The following is a 20404-nucleotide window of genomic DNA, read 5'->3' on the forward strand; positions in this document are numbered from 1 at the left end:
ATTGAATATTGTAATAGCACGTATGTTAGGAGTCGAGTTTCCTCTGCTGCACAGGGGGAATCTCGATCCGTGTCTGCTGCGGTCTCCCATTCAGTATCGGCCGCAGTGGGCTCTGCTCAGCGGAGACGTCGCTCCCAGCGTCTCGCTGGGGCTGATTCGGTGCATAGGGTCACTACTGCCTTTTCTGGCTTTCCTATGGTACCCTGCACTGATCTGCGGCGAGCGAGCCTCTCTGGGACTAAGTCCTTGTTTACTCACACTGAGCATGCCCAGGGCAGGGTCTCCCATTGGAGGTCGAGGGCCACATATTCGGTCACATGCTCAGGTGCTGCAGTACATTCCATTGGTCCTTCTGGAAGGTCCTGAAAGGGCAAAACATGCTCAGGTACTGCAGCACTTTCCATTGGTCCTTCTGGAAGGTCCTGAAAGGGCAAAAACTTCAGTAGCGGCTTCCTGTGCTGCAACTATATAAACTGCGCATGGCCGCATGGCCATGCGCTAGTATTGTCTGAAGTTATGTGCTTTGCGCCAGTGTGGTCACATGTGTGTGTGTTCAGGGACCCGGCTGAAATAAGCCCCTAGAATGCTGGCTCCTCCGGCGAGGAGATTGAGTCTGTTTGTATTCAGGGACCCGGCTGAAATAAGCCCCTAGAATGCTGGCTCCTCCGGCGAGGAGTTTTGTGTATTTGTTTGACCACTGACTGCTCTCTGTTTGGGCAGTTAGCCTGTGCCTCTGTGGAGTCTAACAGGGCACAGTGCTTTCCTTTCACGGCTACTCAGTGAGTTAACTGAGTTAGTATATACCGCCATATAGCTCCGCCGTTTGCTAGCAGCAGGTACTCCTGCACAGTGGACCCCGGGCTGCGAACGCACCAATATCAATAAACATCTCTATTTACTCGGTGCGTTCCGCTAGCCCTAACAACGTAATACCGTGTTTTTGGAATAATATATACCACTAGTGTTATATGCCACAGAAATGCACCACAGAGTATATAACACTATATGGATGAGTAAATGAATCCAGAAATATTTTTCAACACATTTATAATACACCAAAATGTACCACAAAGCACACAGTACTCTATGGATGACTAATTGTATCTAAAAAGATTCTTTGAATCTTTTTGGGAGTGTTATATAACACCAAAATGCAACAGAAAGCATCTAATACTCTATGAATAAATAACTGAATCTAGAAATTGTTTTTTTGGAGCGTTATGTAACACCTAAATGTACACCACAAAATAAATATTTTTCAATGCTTTATGGAGTTTTATATTACAATGAAATGTACAACAAAGCTTGTAAAACTCTATGGATGACTAATTAAATCCAGACGGCATTTTTCAATGATTTTTTGGAGTGTTATATAACACCAAAATGTAACAGAAAGCAACTAATACTCTAGTACCGTAAAACACTTCATGCTCTATCGGTGAGTAATTAAATTCAGAAAATATTTTCAATCCTTTTTTGGAGTACTATATACCACCAAAATTTAACGGAAAGCACATCATGCTCTTTGGATTACTAATTGAATTCAGAAAAATTTCTCAAAGGATGACTATTGAATCCAGAATTTTTTAATGCTTTTTGGAAGTATTACATAACATCGAAATGTACTGCACCCGGGGTTCTGGCCCTGTACCCAGTTTTGGCACTGCTCCCAGTTCTGGTCCCTCACCTGCTCCTGCTCCCAGGGCTGCCCCTGTACCTCTGTGAGGTCCCTATCTGGATCCTCCCTCTCTGTCTGTTCCTTGGCATCCTGCTGCTGCTGCTTCTCTCTCCCCCACTTCCTGGCACGCTTCCAGCAGGCCTCCAGGAAGAGTGCTTAGGACAAGCACACTTACCTCCAGTCTCTTAAAGTGACAGAGCACATTTTTTGAAAACTCCAATTAACCTATGGCAGCGCACTGATTACTACTTCTGGCCCCTCCGTCATAGGGAGGGCGCCGGAGCAACAAGTATCTACTCTTGCTATTTCCAAGTCTGTTCCTGTTCTGTCTGCATTGTTATAGTATTCCGTTTTGCACTCTGCTTATACTGTTTGTTTCCACAGAATATCAGTGACCAGTGGTTCAGCTATTCTAAGACAACACCTGTACCTTTATACTCAAGTGCCATCCCATTCCGCCACTCGCCATCTGAACCCTTGCACAACGCTAAAGGTGCTGGAGCCAGCTTCCTCCCTTCTACCTGGAATCTCACTTCCCTCGCCAGAGCCAGCTTCATATCTCAGACCCGGTGTCCGCTGGTCAGCTCCACCATATGTATTATATCTGTTTATCCATTTGTCCCACTGGGATAGCTGTCACGTGTCCGGGGTCTAACTGGAAGTACCACCTGTGTCCCCCAGGTATTTCATTCTGGTCCTGTTTGAGGGATCTTACTATGGATACCTGGGGCTCACTAGTTACACCCCCTTCGGAGCCCCCCAGACCGAGGCCCTGAGGTTCCACTCAAAAAATAAAAAATGAATGTGAACTTCATCACCTGCGCCTCCGCTTCCATTCATTACAGTACCAAAAAACAAGTAATACTCTATAGAAGGAAGACAATATAGTTAATTTCTTCACTCCCTCAAAAAATGTGATCAAGTGCTGCATCTATAATTTTAGCAATGGACTGTAAAGCCCTAATCCCCACCTAAAGACTGTATTCAGCATCTCTCCCTGCTCCTGCAAATCTATTTCCCTCCATAGCCTAAATGCAGAATGTATCTGATACAAACAGCATAGTGCAAAATTAGCCCTTACAAGGACTCTTAGTATGATGGTTCAGCTTCTGCACCAGTATCAACACTACAAGACTCTGTTTCATTATAGTGTGCACATACACTCCTGGACAAGCACTCTCTTCGTCCAATAGGAACTGTCACAGAGCTATGCAATAGCGTCAGTTTGTAGAGCCTGGTGACTCCTATCCTTTTATAACCACTGATTATGTCATGCAGCCAGCTAATCACAGTAATGCCAAAACCTAAATTGTTACAGCATTACAGTGATTCACAGACAATCCCTGCATGCTTATTGTCTGTGTAACAGGCACGAACCATGCGGGATGGGGATTCTAGTTTGAAATCTTGCAGCGGCTAATGCTCGCTGTGTGCTGAGCAAATCTGAGCACCCAGATATTTCAGAATCTAGACAGAATCTTTGAAAATCCTGGAGAACAGGATAACTTCCAGAAGACCGGAGAAGGGTAAATGTCTCTTTCTTCATAAAAGGAAAGAAGAAGGTGCCAGGAAATTACAGACCAGTAAGTATATCTTCTATTACAGGAAAGATCTTTGAACAAATTATTAAACAGCATGTATATAAGGACTTGGACAAGAATACAGTAATGGATTTGCAGCAAACAAGTCATGCCAGACTAATATAATTTTCTTCAATGAATCACTGAAAGGGTAGATCAGGGAAATGCTTTAGATATAGTGTCGTAGCTGTTTTCGTTCTGACCCAATGTTAGACATGCCAGATCACCAGTGAGGCCAAATCAGGAGGTTACGCTCTTCACTGACAAGCATGCTTGGAGAAAAAGTAAAACCGCGCACGTGCTGTGAGCAAAGTAACTTTATCTGATATATTCAAACACAAGGCAATATTTTATACTATTTACAACAAATGTAACTTGTGTAGCCCCCACCGTTGCCCAGGGTCATACTTTATTTACCACGTACCCAGAACATGTTGTGGCTGACTATTAAAAACATGCAAGATAATAAGTATATAATCCTTGAATCGTAGACTACAAGACTACTGCATCATAAGAACAAATTCTAAACACATTCTAGCAATTAAAGGCAACACATTAACCCTTCTATATCAATATCTCGATTTCAGCAAAGCAATTGATAAAATATTTCATATCCTTATTGAAAAAAATACCAAGTATGGAAATGTCAAGCCTACGGTTAGGTGGATTCATAACTTGTTCAGTGATCGTACTCGTATAGTGGTAAAATATGGTTGCACATCCAATTGTGATACTACAAGGTTCTGTCCTGGCCCCAGTGTTGTTCAACATTTTTAAAAATGATCTTGTTAAGGGAACTGAAGGTAAACCCATCAAATTTGCAGACTTTGCAAAGCTAGGAGGGAAAGCTGACACTACAGAAAATAAAGAAAGGATTCAGAAGGATCTAGATAAGCTTTAACAATGGGCAGCGACTAATAGATTAGTATTTAACAGAGAAATGAAAGATTCTACATCTGGGAAAGAAAAACAAAAATCTCCAGAATGGGTAGTATAGAACTAAGCAACAGCACACGTGAAAAATACTTGGGTATATTAATAGATCACAGACTTGCATATGAATCAACAGTGTGACGCTGCAGCAAAACAGGCAAACACAGTTCTAGGATGTATTAAGAGAAACATAGAGTCGAGATCACATGAAGAAATGATCCCCTTCTACTGCTCCTTGATCAGGCTTAGTAAGGAATCCTATGTCCAGTTCTTTGCACCACATTTTTAAAAAAGACATTGAAAAGCTGGAGCAAGTTCAGAGAAGAGCTACCAGGATGGTAAGCGGACTGCAAAGTATGTCCTGAGAGGAACAGGTAAAGGATCCGAAAACGTTTAGCTTGCAAAAAAGAAGACTAAGTAGAGACTAAATAGCTGTATATAAATATCTGAAGGAATGTAACAGTGTAGAGGGATCAACCTTATTCTCATTTGCACATGTAAACACGATTAGCAATGGAATGAAATTGAAAGGAAAAAGATGCAGATTAGATAATGGAAAATACTTTTTGACAGTGAGGGTGATCAATGAGTGGAACAGACTGCCACGAGAGTTCTCCTTCAATGAAAGTCTTCAGATAGAGGCTGGACAGACATCTATCTGAGAAGGTTTAGGGATAAATCAAGCATTGAGCAGGGAGTTAGACACGATGACCCTGGAATTCACATCCAACTCTAACATTCTATGATTACCTTGATTCTTTGATCTCCCAGCATATTTGCTTATCTCTTATTGACAGAGCCTATGAGGTACCAGAACAGCACAACCCCCTCATAAGTGACCCTTTTAATGGGGCACTACTTCATAGACAATATACCAGAGTGAATATTTAGAATATTTATTTTAACTTAATGTCCTAATAATGCAGTAAACCCATATTCAAGGGTAAATCCACTTCTCCAAAATAAACAGAATTAAAACAAATAACCCTAGGTGTGTGTAAACTTTGGGTAGAAAAGAAATGTTACAAAAAATGCATAAAAAATTATTTTTAATTAAATTACTCTTATAAAAACATATGAAAGGTGCAGGAAAGGATAAAGATAGAGGGACCGGAATATACAAATAAATTTTGCAACAGGTAAGTCTTACAACTTTCTCGAATTGCATCGAATAGACATGATTACATCAAAATAATTCTAGGTTTAAAGTGCATAATAATTGGAAAGGTAGAAAATCAATATAGCATACAAATTTTTTGTAATTAATAATCTCTATTGCACTAGACCTTGAAAATAAATATTCAATTAGTAATTTAGTCATTACTTTTTGTGCAATACCATATAAGATAAATATAAGGTGCTGATTAGGGTATATAAATACAAACTTTAAGAATCAAAGCAAAGTGCAAAAGTGCTTAAATATTGATTAATTAAAGGTTCATATGGTGTATAATAAATAGATAACAAGTCTATATGGTTAATTCATAACAAAATATTATCTATTGCACAAAACCCAATGTGTCAATTCTATTGCACATAACCCTAAAAGGAAATATATATAGAGGTAATGAAATCTTATTTCCTGTTTATGTCATTGCCCAAAGGTTAGTTTGAAGTAAAAAAAAATGCATCAAAAGGAAAGCAAACTGAGGTTGAATTCCACTTTACATATAGAGGCAGCGTAATGAATTCAAGACATGGGATGTCATAATAACGGTAGCATAATAATGATGAAGTTTGTTACCTGAAGTTTTATGCAGTGTAATGGAGATAAAGCACACAGCTCCCTCTGCCCCGACGCGCACTTTCGCCCTGCTTCTTCGGGGGCTCTGGACCAGTGGCAATGATCTTATCGTACTTCAGAGATGCTGGTGTTTTTCTCATTTAGATGACAGCATGGGAGACTGATCCCAAACAGTAGCACAAACTTCCTGGAGAAGACAGTGTTCGGGTTCATGCATGAACACTAGGGGTTCTGTACGGACCCTGAACTTGACTGCTTGGGTTCACTCATCTGTACACATGGCTCAAAAAAGATGCAGAAGAAAAATTCAGTGCTTGCATAGACAGAGATCTGTCAGTCAAATATAGTGGGACGTGGAGAAGCCGCAGTGGGCCTTTCTCTGACCAGTCAGCCAAAACACACAAGAGCTGATTAATTAATTCTGGCATTGTACAGGAGCATGGTGGGGTAAGCTTCCCAAAATTATTAATAGGTGTGTGTATTCAACATATCTTCTCAGTTACTTGTGCCTTTGTGTACCTAACTACAAAGGCTACTCCAGTCTGAAAGTGGAGTAATCTTTCTGGCAATAATTACTAATGTTAGAAAAAATGACAAAAATGGAGTTCCATACACATAATTAGATTAAAAAGATAGAGATTTTATTACACATAATAATACACAATTTGTCACAATTGTAAAACAACCATAGAACAAAAAAGAGACCCTAGTAAGAAACGAGTAGGTCCCAGGCACGAGAATTAATAATACTAGTCGGAAGTAGGGTTGAGCGAAACGGGTCGTTCATTTTCAAAAGTCGCCGACTTTTGGCAAAGTCGGGTTTCATGAAACCCGATCCGACCCCTGTGCGGGGTCGGCCATGCAGTACGCGACTTTCGCGCCAAAGTCGCGTTTCAATGACGCGAAAAGCGCCATTTCTCAGCCAATGAAGGTGGACGCAGAGTGTGGGCAGCGTGATGACATAGGTCCTGGTCCCCACCATCTTAGAGAAGGGCATTGCAGTGATTGGCTTGCTGTCTGCGGCGTCACAGGGGCTATAAAGGGGCGTTCCCGCCAACCGCCATCTTACTGCTGCTGATCTGAGCTTAGGGAGAGGTTGCTGCCGCTTTGTCAGAAGCAGGGATAGTGTTAGGCAGGGTCCATTAACCACCAAACCGCTTGTGCTGTAGCGATTTCCACTGTCCAACACCACCTTCGGTGTGCAGGGACAGTGGAAGCTACATTTTTTTTTTTTCTCAGCGCTGTAGCTCATTGGGCTGCTCTAGAAGGCTCCGTGATAGCTGCATAGCTGTGTGTACGCCGCTGTGCAAACCAACTGCTTTTTTCAAAGCACAAATCCTGTTGTTCTGCACAGCTATCTTGTTTGTTTGTCCACACTTTTTATTTAATTTGTGCATCAGTCCACTCCTTATTGCTGCCTGCCATACCTGGCTGAGATTACTGCAGGGAGATAGTGATTGTAGGACAGTCCCTGTTTTTTTTTTTTTTGTGGGAGATTAAGATTGGCATTTCTGCTAGAGTGCCATCCCTGTGTGTGCCATCTCTCACTCAGTGGGCCATAGAAAGCCTATTTATTTTTTTGCTTGATTTGGGTTCTAAATCCTACCTGAAAAAATCACTACATCAATCAGTGGGAGATAAATATTGGCCTCAGGGCTTGTGTGCCACTCCTGACTCCTGTGTGTGCCATCTCTCACTCAGTGGGCCATAGAAAGCCTATTTATTTTTTTGCTTGATTTGGGTTCTAAATCCTACCTGAAAAAATCACTACATCAATCAGTGGGAGATAAATATTGGCCTCAGGGCTTGTGTGCCACTCCTGACTCCTGTGTGTGCCATCTCTCACTCAGTGGGCCATAGAAAGCCTATTTATTTTTTTGCTTGATTTGGGTTCTAAATCCTACCTGAAAAAATCACTACATCAATCAGTGGGAGATAAATATTGGCCTCAGGGCTTGTGTGCCGCTCCTGACTCATGTGTGTGCCATCTCTCACTCAGTGGGCCATAGAAAGCCTATTTATGTTTTTGCTTGATTTGGGTTCTAAAATCTACCTGAAAAAATCACTACATCAATCAGTGGGAGAAAAATATTGGCCTCAGGGCTTGTGTGCCACTCCTGACTCCTGTGTGTGCCATCTCTCACTCAGTGGGCCATAGAAAGCCTATATATTTTTTGTTTGATTTGGGTTCTAAAATCTACCTGAAAAAATCACTACATCAATCAGTGGGAGAAAAATATTGGCCTCAGGGCTTGTGTGCCACTCCTGACTCCTGTGTGTGCCATCTCTCACTCAGTGGGCCATAGAAAGCCTATTTATTTTTTTCCTTGATTTGGGTTCTAAAATCTACCTGAAAAAATCACTACATCAATCAGTGGGAGAAAAATATTGGCCTCAGGGCTTGTGTGCCACTCCTGACTCCTGTGTGTGCCATCTCTCACTCAGTGGGGCATAGAAAGCCTATTTATTTTTTTGCTTGATTTGAGTTCTAAAATCTACCTGAAAAAATCACTACATCAATCAGTGGGAGAAAAATATTGGCCTCAGGGCTTGTATGCCACTCCTGACTCCTGTGTGTGCCATCTCTCACTCAGTGGGGCATAGAAAGCCTATTTATTTTTTTGCTTGATTTGGGTTCGAAAATCTACCTGAAAAAATCACTACATCAATCAGTGGGAGAAAAATATTGGCCTCAGGGCTTGTGTGCCACTCCTGACTCCTGTGTGTGCCATCTCTCACTCAGTGGGCCATAGAAATCCTATTTATTTTTTTGCTTGATTTGGGTTCTAAAATCTACCTGAAAAAATCACTACATCAATCAGTGGGAGAAAAATATTGGCCTCTGGGCTTGTGTGCCACTCCTGACTCCTGTGTGTGCCATCTCTCACTCAGTCGGCCATAGAAAGCCTATTTATTTTTTTGCTTGATTTGGGTTCTAAAATCTACCTGAAAAAATCACTACATCAATCAGTGGGAGATAAATATTGGCCTCTGGGCTTGTGTGCCACTCCTGACTCCTGTGTGTGCCATCTCTCACTCAGTGGGCCATATAAAGCCTTTTTTTTTTTTTTTTTTTAATTTGGTTTCTAAATTGTCCTTGAAAAAATCATTTTATTTTATTTGGTTTCTAAATTCTTCCTGAAAAAATCATTTTATTTTATTTTGTTTCTAAAGTCTCCCTGAAAAAAAAAAAAAAAATAAAACAGTGGGAGATTAATATTGCCCTTTCTGCTTGTGTGCCAGTCTTGACTCCTGGGTGTGCCATCTCTCTCTCTCTCTCTCTCAAATTGTGGGTCATAGAAAGCCTATTTATTTTTTTGCTTGATTTGGGTTCTAAAATCTACCTGAAAAAATCACTACATCAATCAGTGTGAGATAAATATTGGCCTCTGGGCTTGTGTGCCACTCCTGACTCCTGTGTGTGCCATCTCTCACTCAGTGGGCCATAGAAAGCCTTATTTTTTTTTTTTTATTTGGTTTCTAAATTGTCCTTGAAAAAATCATTTTATTTTATTTGGTTTCTAAATTCTTCCTGAAAAAATCATTTTATTTTATTTTGTTTCTAAAGTCTCCCTGAAAAAAATAAATAAAAATAAAACAGTGGGAGATTAATATTGCCCTTTCTGCTTGTGTGCCAGTCTTGACTCCTGGGTGTGCCATCTCTCTCTCTCTCAAATTGTGCGCCATAGAAAGCCTATTTATTTTTTTGCTTGATTTGGGTTCCAAAATCTACCTGAAAAAATCACTACATCAATCAGTGGGAGATAAATATTGGCCTCTGGGCGTGTGTGCCACTCCTGACTCCTGGGTGTGCCATCTCTCTCTCTCTCTCTCTCAAATTGTGGGTCATAGAAAGCCTATTTATTTTTTTGCTTGATTTGGGTTCTAACATCTACCTGAAAAAATCACTACATCAATCAGTGTGAGATAAATATTGGCCTCTGGGCTTGTGTGCCACTCCTGACTCCTGTGTGTGCCATCTCTCACTCAGTGGGCCATAGAAAGCCTTATTTTTTTTTTTTTATTTGGTTTCTAAATTGTCCTTGAAAAAATCATTTTATTTTATTTGGTTTCTAAATTCTTCCTGAAAAAATCATTTTATTTTATTTTGTTTCTAAAGTCTCCCTGAAAAAAATAAATAAAAATAAAACAGTGGGAGATTAATATTGCCCTTTCTGCTTGTGTGCCAGTCTTGACTCCTGGGTGTGCCATCTCTCTCTCTCTCAAATTGTGGGCCATAGAAAGCCTATTTATTTTTTTGCTTGATTTGGGTTCCAAAATCTACCTGAAAAAATCACTACATCAATCAGTGGGAGATAAATATTGGCCTCTGGGCGTGTGTGCCACTCCTGACTCCTGTGTGTGCCATCTCTCACTCAGTGGGCCATAGAAAGCCTTTTTTTTTTTTTTTTTTGTTTCTAAATTGTCCTTGAAAAAATCATTTTATTTTATTTGGTTTCTAAATTCTTCCTGAAAAAATCATTTTATTTTATTTTGTTTCTAAAGTCTCCCTGAAAAAAATAAATAAATAAAATAAAACAGTGGGAGATTAATATTGACATTTATGCTTGAGTGTCAGTCCTGCGTGTGTGGCATCTCTGTGATTTGGTGCCACAGAAAACATAGTAACATAGTAACATAGTTAGTAAGGCCGAAAAAAGACATTTGTCCATCCAGTTCAGCCTATATTCCATCGTAATCAATCCCCAGATCTACGTCCTTCTACAGAACCTAATTGTATGATACAATATTGTTCTGCTCCAGGAAGACATCCAGGCCTCTCTTGAACCCCTCGACTGAGTTCGCCATCACCACCTCCTCAGGCAAGCAATTCCAGATTCTCACTGCCCTAACAGTAAAGAATCCTCTTCTATGTTGGTGGAAAAACCTTCTCTCCTCCAGACGCAAAGAATGCCCCCTTGTGCCCGTCACCTTCCTTGGAATAAACAGATCCTCAGCGAGATATTTGTATTGTCCCCTTATATACTTATACATGGTTATTAGATCGCCCCTCAGTCGTCTTTTTTCTAGACTAAATAATCCTAATTTCGCTAATCTATCTGGGTATTGTAGTTCTCCCATCCCCTTTATTAATTTTGTTGCCCTCCTTTGTACTCTCTCTAGTTCCATTATATCCTTCCTGAGCACCGGTGCCCAAAACTGGACACAGTACTCCATGTGCGGTCTAACTAGGGATTTGTACAGAGGCAGTATAATGCTCTCATCATGTGTATCCAGACCTCTTTTAATGCACCCCATGATCCTGTTTGCCTTGGCAGCTGCTGCCTGGCACTGGCTGCTCCAGGTAAGTTTATCATTAACTAGGATCCCCAAGTCCTTCTCCCTGTCAGATTTACCCAGTGGTTTCCCATTCAGTGTGTAATGGTGATATTGATTCCTTCTTCCCATGTGTATAACCTTACATTTATCATTGTTAAACCTCATCTGCCACCTTTCAGCCCAAGTTACCAACTTATCCAGATCCATCTGTAGCAGAATACTATCTTCTCTTGTATTAACTGCTTTACATAGTTTTGTGTCATCTGCAAATATCGATATTTTACTGTGTAAACCTTCTACCAGATCATTAATGAATATGTTGAAGAGAACAGGTCCCAATACTGACCCCTGCGGTACCCCACTGGTCACAGCGACCCAGTTAGAGACTATACCATTTATAACCACCCTCTGCTTTCTATCACTAAGCCAGTTACTAACCCATTTACACACATTTTCCCCCAGACCAAGCATTCTCATTTTGTGTACCAACCTCTTGTGCGGCACGGTATCAAACGCTTTGGAAAAATCGAGATATACCACGTCCAATGACTCACCGTGGTCCAGCCTATAGCTTACCTCTTCATAAAAACTGATTAGATTGGTTTGACAGGAGCGATTTCTCATAAACCCATGCTGATATGGAGTTAAACAGTTATTCTCATTGAGATAATCCAGAATAACATCCCTCAGAAACCCTTCAAATATTTTACCAACAATTGAGGTTAGACTTACTGGCCTATAATTTCCAGGTTCACTTTTAGAGCCCTTTTTGAATATTGGCACCACATTTGCTATGCGCCAGTCCTGCGGAACAGACCCCGTCGCAATAGAGTCCCTAAAAATAAGAAATAATGGTTTATCTATTACATTACTTAGTTCTCTTAGTACTCGTGGGTGTAACAGAGTGTGTAACATTGTGCCTGATTTTCCTTGTGGTCTCACCAACCTGTAAAGGGATATTGAAATCATACTGAAGTTATAGGTCACCGTGTAAGTTGTTTGACAGCAACAAATAAAGTTACTTTGGTTAAGTTTTTAAAACAATGAGGAAGTCTGGTGCAAGAGGTCGTGGCCGTGGGCGTTCATTGTCAGCTGGTAATGATGGTAGTGGTAGTGGAGCATCAGGTGGTCGTGGGAAAAAAAATATTCCACCTAAGTCTGGAGCTGTGGAGCCAGGTTCGTCGTCTGGCTACACAAGGCCTCGAACGCTCTCTTTTCTGGGAGTAGGAAAACCGCTTTTAAAGCCGGAGCAGCAACAGCAAGTTTTGGCTTACCTTGCAGACTCAGCCTCTAGCTCTTTTGCCTCCTCTTCTGAAACTGGTAAATGTAAAAGCAGCGCGTCATTTGTGGATGTTCACGGTCAGGGACAAGTCGCTTCCTTGTCCTCTTCAGCAAAAACAACAACAAGAGAGAAGGATGCAGCAGGCGACACAACGGGTTACTCCATGGAGCTCTTTACACATACCGTCCCTGGCTTAGAAAGTGAAACAGTTAACAGGCCATGCCCATTACAAGTAGATTCTGACATGGAGTGCACTGATGCACAGCCACAGCCTGACTACTATGCTGGTCCATTGACTCAGACCACAACATTGCCCTCTCAGGGTACTGATCCACAATCAGACCCTGATGAGACTATGTTGCCCCGTCACGAACGCTATACCACCGACCGACACGGTGACACAGACGAAGTTGCACACGAGCTAGAAGAGGAGGTAACAGATGACCCAGTTGTTGACCCCGATTGGCAGCCATTTGGGGAACATGGTGCAGGCGGCAGTAGTTCAGAAGCGGAGGTGGAGGAGGGGCCGCAGCAGGCATCAACATCGCAACAGGTTCCATCTGCCGGGCCCGTATCTGGCCCAAAACGCGTGTCAAAGCCAAAACCTGTTGGAGGACAGCGTGGCCATCCGGTTAAAGCTCAGTCTGCAATCCCTGAAAAGGGATCCGATGCTCGGAAGAGTGCAGTCTGGCATTTTTTTAAACAACATCCAATTGATCAGCGCAAAGTCATCTGTCAAAAATGTTCAACTAGCTTAAGCAGAGGTCAGAATCTGAAAAGTCTAAATACAAGTTGCATGCATAGACATTTAACCACCATGCATTTTCAAGCCTGGACTAACTACCAAACGTCCCTTAAGGTTGTAGCACCCTCGGCCAATGAAGCTAGTCAGCAACGCAACATCCCTTCCGTCTCTGTAAGGCCACCATTTTCCGCACCACCGGCAGTATCTGTGCAGGTTTCTTTGCCAGCCAAAAGCAGTCAGTGTCAGGGAATCACCAGTTTTGTAGGAGGAAATATTGCATCTAGGGCACCGGCGGAAACAATACCGTCTCCAACCGTCTCTCAGTCTGCCATGTCCACCGGCACACCCGCAAGTTCCACGATCTCCAGCTCTCCAGTCCAGCTCACCCTACATGAGACTCTGGTTAGAAAAAGGAAGTACTTATCCTCGCATCCGCGTACACAGGGTATTAACGCCCACATAGCTAGACTAATCTCGTTAGAGATGATGCCCTACCGGTTAGTTGAAAGTGAAGCTTTCAAAGCCCTGATGGACTACGCTGAACCACGCTACGAGCTACCCAGTCGACACTTTTTTTCCAGAAAAGCCATCCCAGCCCTGCACCAGCATGTTAAACAGCGCATCGACCATGCACTCAGGCAATCTGTGAGTACAAAGGTGCACCTGACTACAGATGCATGGACCAGTAGGCATGGCCAGGGACGTTACGTGTCCATCACGGCACACTGGGTGAATGTGGTGGATGCAGGGTCCACAGGGGACATCAATTTCGGGACAGTTGTGCCTAGCCCATGGTGTAGGAAACAGTTGGCTGTAGGCGTTCGCACCCCCTCCTCCTCCTCCTCGTCCTCCTGCAGAAGTGACAGCTCTTCCACAGACCGCAGTCGGCCAACCACTCCATCGGCAGCTGACACTGTTGCACACCAGTTGTCCCATTATGGGGCAGCTACTGGCAAGCGTTAGCAGGCTGTATTGGCTATGAAGTGTTTGGGCGACAACAGACACACCGCGGAAGTTCTGTCCGAGTTCTTGCAACAAGAAACGCAGTCGTGGCTGGGCACAGTAGATCTTGAGGCAGGCAAGGTAGTGAGTGATATTGGAAGGAATTTGATGGCTGCCATCTCCCTTTCCCAACTGAAACACATTCCTTGCCTGACTCACACCTTAAACCTGGTGGTGCAGTGCTTATTGAAAACTTATCCTGGGTTCTCCGACCTGCTCCTCAAAGTGCGTGGACTTTGCTCACATATTCGACGTTCGCCTGTACACTCCAGCCGTATGCAGACCTATCAGCGGTCTTTGAACCTTCCCCAGCATCGCCTAATCATAGACGTTGCAACAAGGTGGAACTCAACATTGCACATGCTTCAGAGACTGTGCCAACAGAGGCGGGCTGTTATGTTTTTGTGGGAGGATACACATACACGGGCAGGCAGTAGGATGGCAGACATGGAGTTGTCAGGTGTGCAGTGGTCGAAGATACAAGACATGTGTCAAGTCCTTCAGTGTTTTGAGGAATGCACACGGCTGGTTAGTGCAGACAACGCCATAATAAGCATGAGCATCCCCCTAATGTGTCTGCTGATGCAAAGTTTGACGCACATAAAGGATCAGGCATCTGCACCAGAGGAAGAGAAAAGCCTTGATGACAGTCAGCCATTGTCTGGTCAGGGCAGTGTACAGGACGAGGTAGCGGGCGAAGAGGAGGTGGAGGACGAGGAGGATGATGGGGATGAGTATATTTTTAATGAGGAAGCTTTCCCGGGGACACTGGAAATTGGTGGCGTGGCAAGGCCGGGTTCTGGTTTTTTGAGGGACACAAGTGACGTAGATTTGCCTGAAACTGCCCCTCAACCAATCACAACCGCAGATTTGACAACTGGAACTTTGGCCCACATGGCAGATTATGCCTTACGTATCCTCAAAAGGGACACACGCATTACTAAAATGATGAACGATGATGATTACTGGTTGGCCTGCCTCCTTGATCCTCGCTATAAAGGCAAATTGCAAAATATTATGCCACATGAGAACTTGGAACTAATATTAGCAACCAAACAATCAACTCTTGTTGACCGTTTGCTTCAGGCATTCCCAGCACACAGCGCCCGTGATCGTTCTCACACGAGCTCCAGGGGGCAGCAGACCAGGAGTGTTAGGGGTGCACACATCAGAAGTGGCGTTGGACAGAGGGGTTTTCTGACCAGGTTGTGGAGTGAATTTGCTATGACCGCAGACAGGACAGGTACTGCTGCATCAATTGAAAGTGACAGGAGACAACATTTCTCCAGTATGGTTACTAACGATTTTTCATCCCTTATCGATGTTCTCCCTCAACCGTCATTCCCATTTGATTACTGGGCATTAAAATTAGACACCTGGCCAGAATTGGCAGAATATGCATTGCAGGAGCTTGCTTGCCCGGCAGCTAGTGTCCTATCAGAAAGAGTATTCAGTGCTGCAGGTTCAATATTAACCGAAAAAAGGACTCGTCTGGCTACCCAAAATGTTGATGATCTAACATTCATTAAAATGAACCACAACTGGATTTCGAATTCTTTGCCCCACCTTGCCCGGCAGACACCTAGCTTTCCTACGAAAAGCTCTTGCCTGTGGACTACTGTGAATTTCTTTTCGAATGTCTAATTTGCTGCAGCTGATTGTCCAGCATACGACATGTTTACACCTCCCTAAATGGCCAAACTTTCCACACGGGGCCGTGGTATCGCCACTTGGCGCAAGCACCCGTGAGAGTGCTGTTTGTCTGAAGAGGTGGGTGTGCCCGCTTTTGGTCGACGGCACTGCCACTGGGTCCCTCATAGTACAATAAAGTGTCTCTGGCGGTGGTGGTGCGCACCCAATGTCAGACACACTGTTGTAACATGAGGGGCCCAGGGCCTGTACCGCCGTCCTCAAGAGAGTTCACCCACCCTCAGGTCAAACATTGTTCTGCCACTTCCACAATTATCTCTCACACTTCCACCAATGTTTAGACTATGCGCTGACATCCTTCCATTCCTGCCACTGACAATACCATTGTGTTGACATGTATAATGGTACTTAACATTGTCAGGGGCAGTGTCCTCTATTTACCCAAGTAAAAACTTTGTACCAAATTACTAGGTCTGAAACTACGCAGAGGAGCCCACTCCTGTACCTAATGATTGCACCCTTTTGTGTTTTCGTTTTGTTGTAATGCGAGACATTCACATTTATGTATTGTTTTGGACTACTAACTGGCAGACACTCATTACAATCATCCTCCGCTGACCAGGCCACTGCTGGTCGTGTTCACTTGGAACCAATTTAAAATTGCCTACAGCCATATGTTATTATGTTAGGCCTTTGATGCCTGTCTGCGGTCACTCCTTCCACTAGGCCTCCACTGACCACACCACTGCTGCCCGTGTACCCCTGGAACCAATGTAAAATTGCCTACAGCCATCTGTTATTATGTTAGGCCTTCGAAGCCTGTCTGCGGTCACTCCTTCCACTAGGCCTCCACTGACCAGACCACTGCTGCCCGTGTTCCCCTGGAACCAATTTAAAATTGCCTACAGCCATATGTTATTATGTTAGGCCTTCGAAGCCTGTCTGCGGTCCGTTCTTTCTACTACTACTACACTGACCAGGCCACTGCTGCCCGTGTTCCCCTGGAACCAATTTAAAATTGCCTACAGCCATCTGTTATTATGTTAGGCCTTCGATGCCTGTCTGCGGGCACTCCTTCCACTAGGCCTCCACTGACCACAGCACTGCTGCCCATGTACCCCTGGAACCAATTATAAAGTGCCTACAGCCCAATTTTTTTATGTTAGGCCTTCGAAGCCTGTCTGCGGTCCCTCCTTCCACTAGGCCTCCACTGACCTGTCTACTGCTGCCCGTGTACCCCTGGAACCAATTATAAAGTGCCTACAGCCCAATTTTTTATGTTAGGCCTTCGAAGCCTGTCTGCGGTCCGTTCTTTCTACTACGACTACACTGACCAGGCCACTGCTGCCCGTGTTCCCCTGGAACCAATTTAAAATTGCCTACAGCCATCTGTTATTATGTTAGGCCTTTGAAGCCTGTCTGCGGTCACTCCTTCCACTAGGCCTCCACTGACCAGGCCACTGCTGCCCGTGTTCCCCTGGAACCAATTTTAAATTGCCTACAGCCAGCCCAATTTTTTTATGTTAGGCCTTCGAAGCCTGTCTGCGGTCCGTTCTTTCTACTACTACTACACTGACCAGGCCACTGCTGCCCGTGTTCCCCTGGAACCAATTTAAAATTGCCTACAGCCATCTGTTATTATGTTAGGCCTTCGAAGCCTGTCTGCGGTCACTCCTTCCACTAGGCCTCCACTGACCAGACCACTGCTGCCCGTGTTCCCCTGGAACCAATTTAAAATTGCCTACAGCCAGCCCAATTTTTTTATGTTAGGCCTTCGAAGCCTGTCTGCGGTCCGTTCTTTTTACTACTACTACACTGACCAGGCCACTGCTGCCCGTGTTCCCCTGGAACCAATTTAAAATTGCCTACAGCATCTGTTATTATGTTAGGCCTTCGATGCCTGTCTGCGGGCACTCCTTCCACGAGGCCTCCACTGACCACACCACTGCTGCCCGTGTACCCCTGGAACCAATTATAAAGTGCCTACAGCCCAATTTTTTTATGTTAGGCCTTCGAAGCCTGTCTGCGGTCCCTCCTTCCACTAGGCCTCCACTGACCTGTCTACTGCTGCCCGTGTACCCCTGGAACCAATTATAAAGTGACTACAGCCCAATTTTTTTATGTTAGGCCTTCGAAGCCTGTCTGCGGTCCTTCCTTCCAATAGTTCTCCACTGACCAGACCAATGCTGGCCGTGTACCCCTGGAACCCAGCTGAAAGTGCATGGAGCCTCCTTTTTTTCTTTGTTTTATATTTAGAAAGCCCAGATGAACTACACTGTACCACGGTTCAAGCTACCCAGTCGACATTTCTTTTGCGAGAAAAGCCATCCCAGCCCTCCACCGGCATGAAAAAGTCTGCATTGTCATAGCACTCAGGCAATCAAACAGTTGAAAGGTGCACCTGACAAGAGACGCATGGACCAGTAGGCATGTCCACAAAAAATTACGTGTCCATTACGGCGCACTGGGTTAATGTGTTGGATGCATGGTCCACAGGGGACAGCCTACAAAGTCTGTCTGCAGTCCCTAATTCAAATTTTCCTCCGCTGACCACACCACTGCTGCCCGTGTACCCCTGGAACCATTTTTAAAGTGCCTACAGCCTAATTTTGTTATGTTAGGCCTACTACGCCTGTCTGCGGTCCCTCCTTCCAATACTCGTCCACTGACCACACCACTGCTGCCCGTGGACCCCTGGAACCAATTTTTAATTGCATAGAGCATCATTTTTTTAATAGTAGGCGTACAAAGTCTGTGTGCGGTCCACTATTGAAATTGTCCTCCACTGCCCAGAGCAATGCTGCCTGTGTACCCCTGTAACTTTTTTAAGCTGCAGTGAGCCACATTTTTGGTTTAAGGCCTACTACCTGTGTCTGTCTGCGCCACTCAATACAGCTGTGTTCCTTTGAAATAAGCAGAGCGTCAATAGTCTTGTTTTCAGCCTCTAGGAATTTTAAAAGTGCTTTGGGGGTACAACTTTGGTAGGGCCTACTAACGGTGTCTGCCGCCCCAAGGTGTGCCCCAGGTTTCGTCCACATTGCTTCGGTCTTCCGACTCTCGTTTAGTAGTTGTTGGAAACTACGCTGCATTAGGCCTACAAATTGGGTATGAGGTGTAGAGAGATGGTGTGTTCCACTCCAAGGTGTTCCCCAGGTTTCCTCTCCATTGCTTCGATCTTCATGCTCTCGTTTAGTAGTTGTTGGAAACTACACTGCATTAGGCCTACAAATTGGGTATGGGGTGTAGAACGACGGTGTGTTCCACTCCAAGGTGTTCCCCAGGTTTCCTCGCCATTGCTTCGGTCTTCCGACTCTCGTTTAGTAGTTGTTGCAAACTACACTGCATTAGGCCTACAAAATGGGTATAGGGTGTAGAGAGATGGTGTGTTCCACTCCAAGGTGTTCCCCAGGTTTCCTCTCCATTGCTTCGATCTTCATGCTCTCGTTTAGTAGTTGTTGGAAACTACGCTGCCTTAGGCCTACAAATTGGGTATGGGGTGTAGAGAGATGGTGTGTTCCACTCCAAGGTGTTCCCCAGGTTTCCTCTCCATTGCTTCGATCTTCATGCTCTCGTTTAGTAGTTGTTGGAAACTACGCTGCATTAGGCCTACAAATTGGGTATGGGGGTGTAGAGAGATGGTGTGTTACACTAAAATGTGTTCCCCAGGTTTCGTCCACATTGCTTCGGTCTTCCGACTCTCGTTTAGTAGTTGTAGAAAACTACACTGCATTAGGCCTACAAATTGGGTATGGGGTGTAGAGAGATGGTGTGTTCCACTCCAAGGTGTTCCCCAGGTTTCCTCTCCATTGCTTCGATCTTAATGCTCTCGTTTAGTAGTTGTTGGAAACTACGCTGCATTAGGCCTACAAATTGGGTATGGGGTGTAGAGAGATGGTGTGTTACACTAAAAGGTGTTCCCCAGGTTTCGTCCACATTGCTTCGGTCTTCCGACTCTCGTTTAGTAGTTGTAGAAAACTACACTGCATTAGGCCTACAAATTGGGTATGGGGTGTAGAGAGATGGTGTGTTCCACTCCAAGGTGTTCCCCAGGTTTCCTCTCCATTGCTTCGATCTTCATGCTCTCGTTTAGTAGTTGTTGGAAACTACACTGCATTAGGCCTACAAATTGGGTATGGGGTGTAGAGAGACGGTGTGTTCCACTCCAAGGTGTTCCCCAGGTTTCCTCTCCATTGCTTCGATCTTCTGGCTCTCGTTTAGTAGTTGTTGGAAACTACACTGCATTAGGCCTACAAATTGGGTATGGGGTGTAGAGAGACGGTGTGTTCCACTCCAAGGTGTTCCCCAGGTTTCCTCGCCATTGCTTCGGTCTTCCGACTCTCGTTTAGTAGTTGTTGCAAACTACACTGCATTAGGCCTACAAAATGGGTATGGGGTGTAGAGAGATGGTGTGTTACACTAAAAGGTGTTCCCCAGGTTTCGTCCACATTGCTTCGGTCTTCCGACTCTCGTTTAGTAGTTGTAGAAAACTAAACTGCATTAGGCCTACAAA

This window comes from Ranitomeya imitator, chromosome 3 (assembly GCF_032444005.1).
Source record: "Ranitomeya imitator isolate aRanImi1 chromosome 3, aRanImi1.pri, whole genome shotgun sequence".
Classification (NCBI taxonomy): domain Eukaryota; kingdom Metazoa; phylum Chordata; class Amphibia; order Anura; family Dendrobatidae; genus Ranitomeya; species Ranitomeya imitator.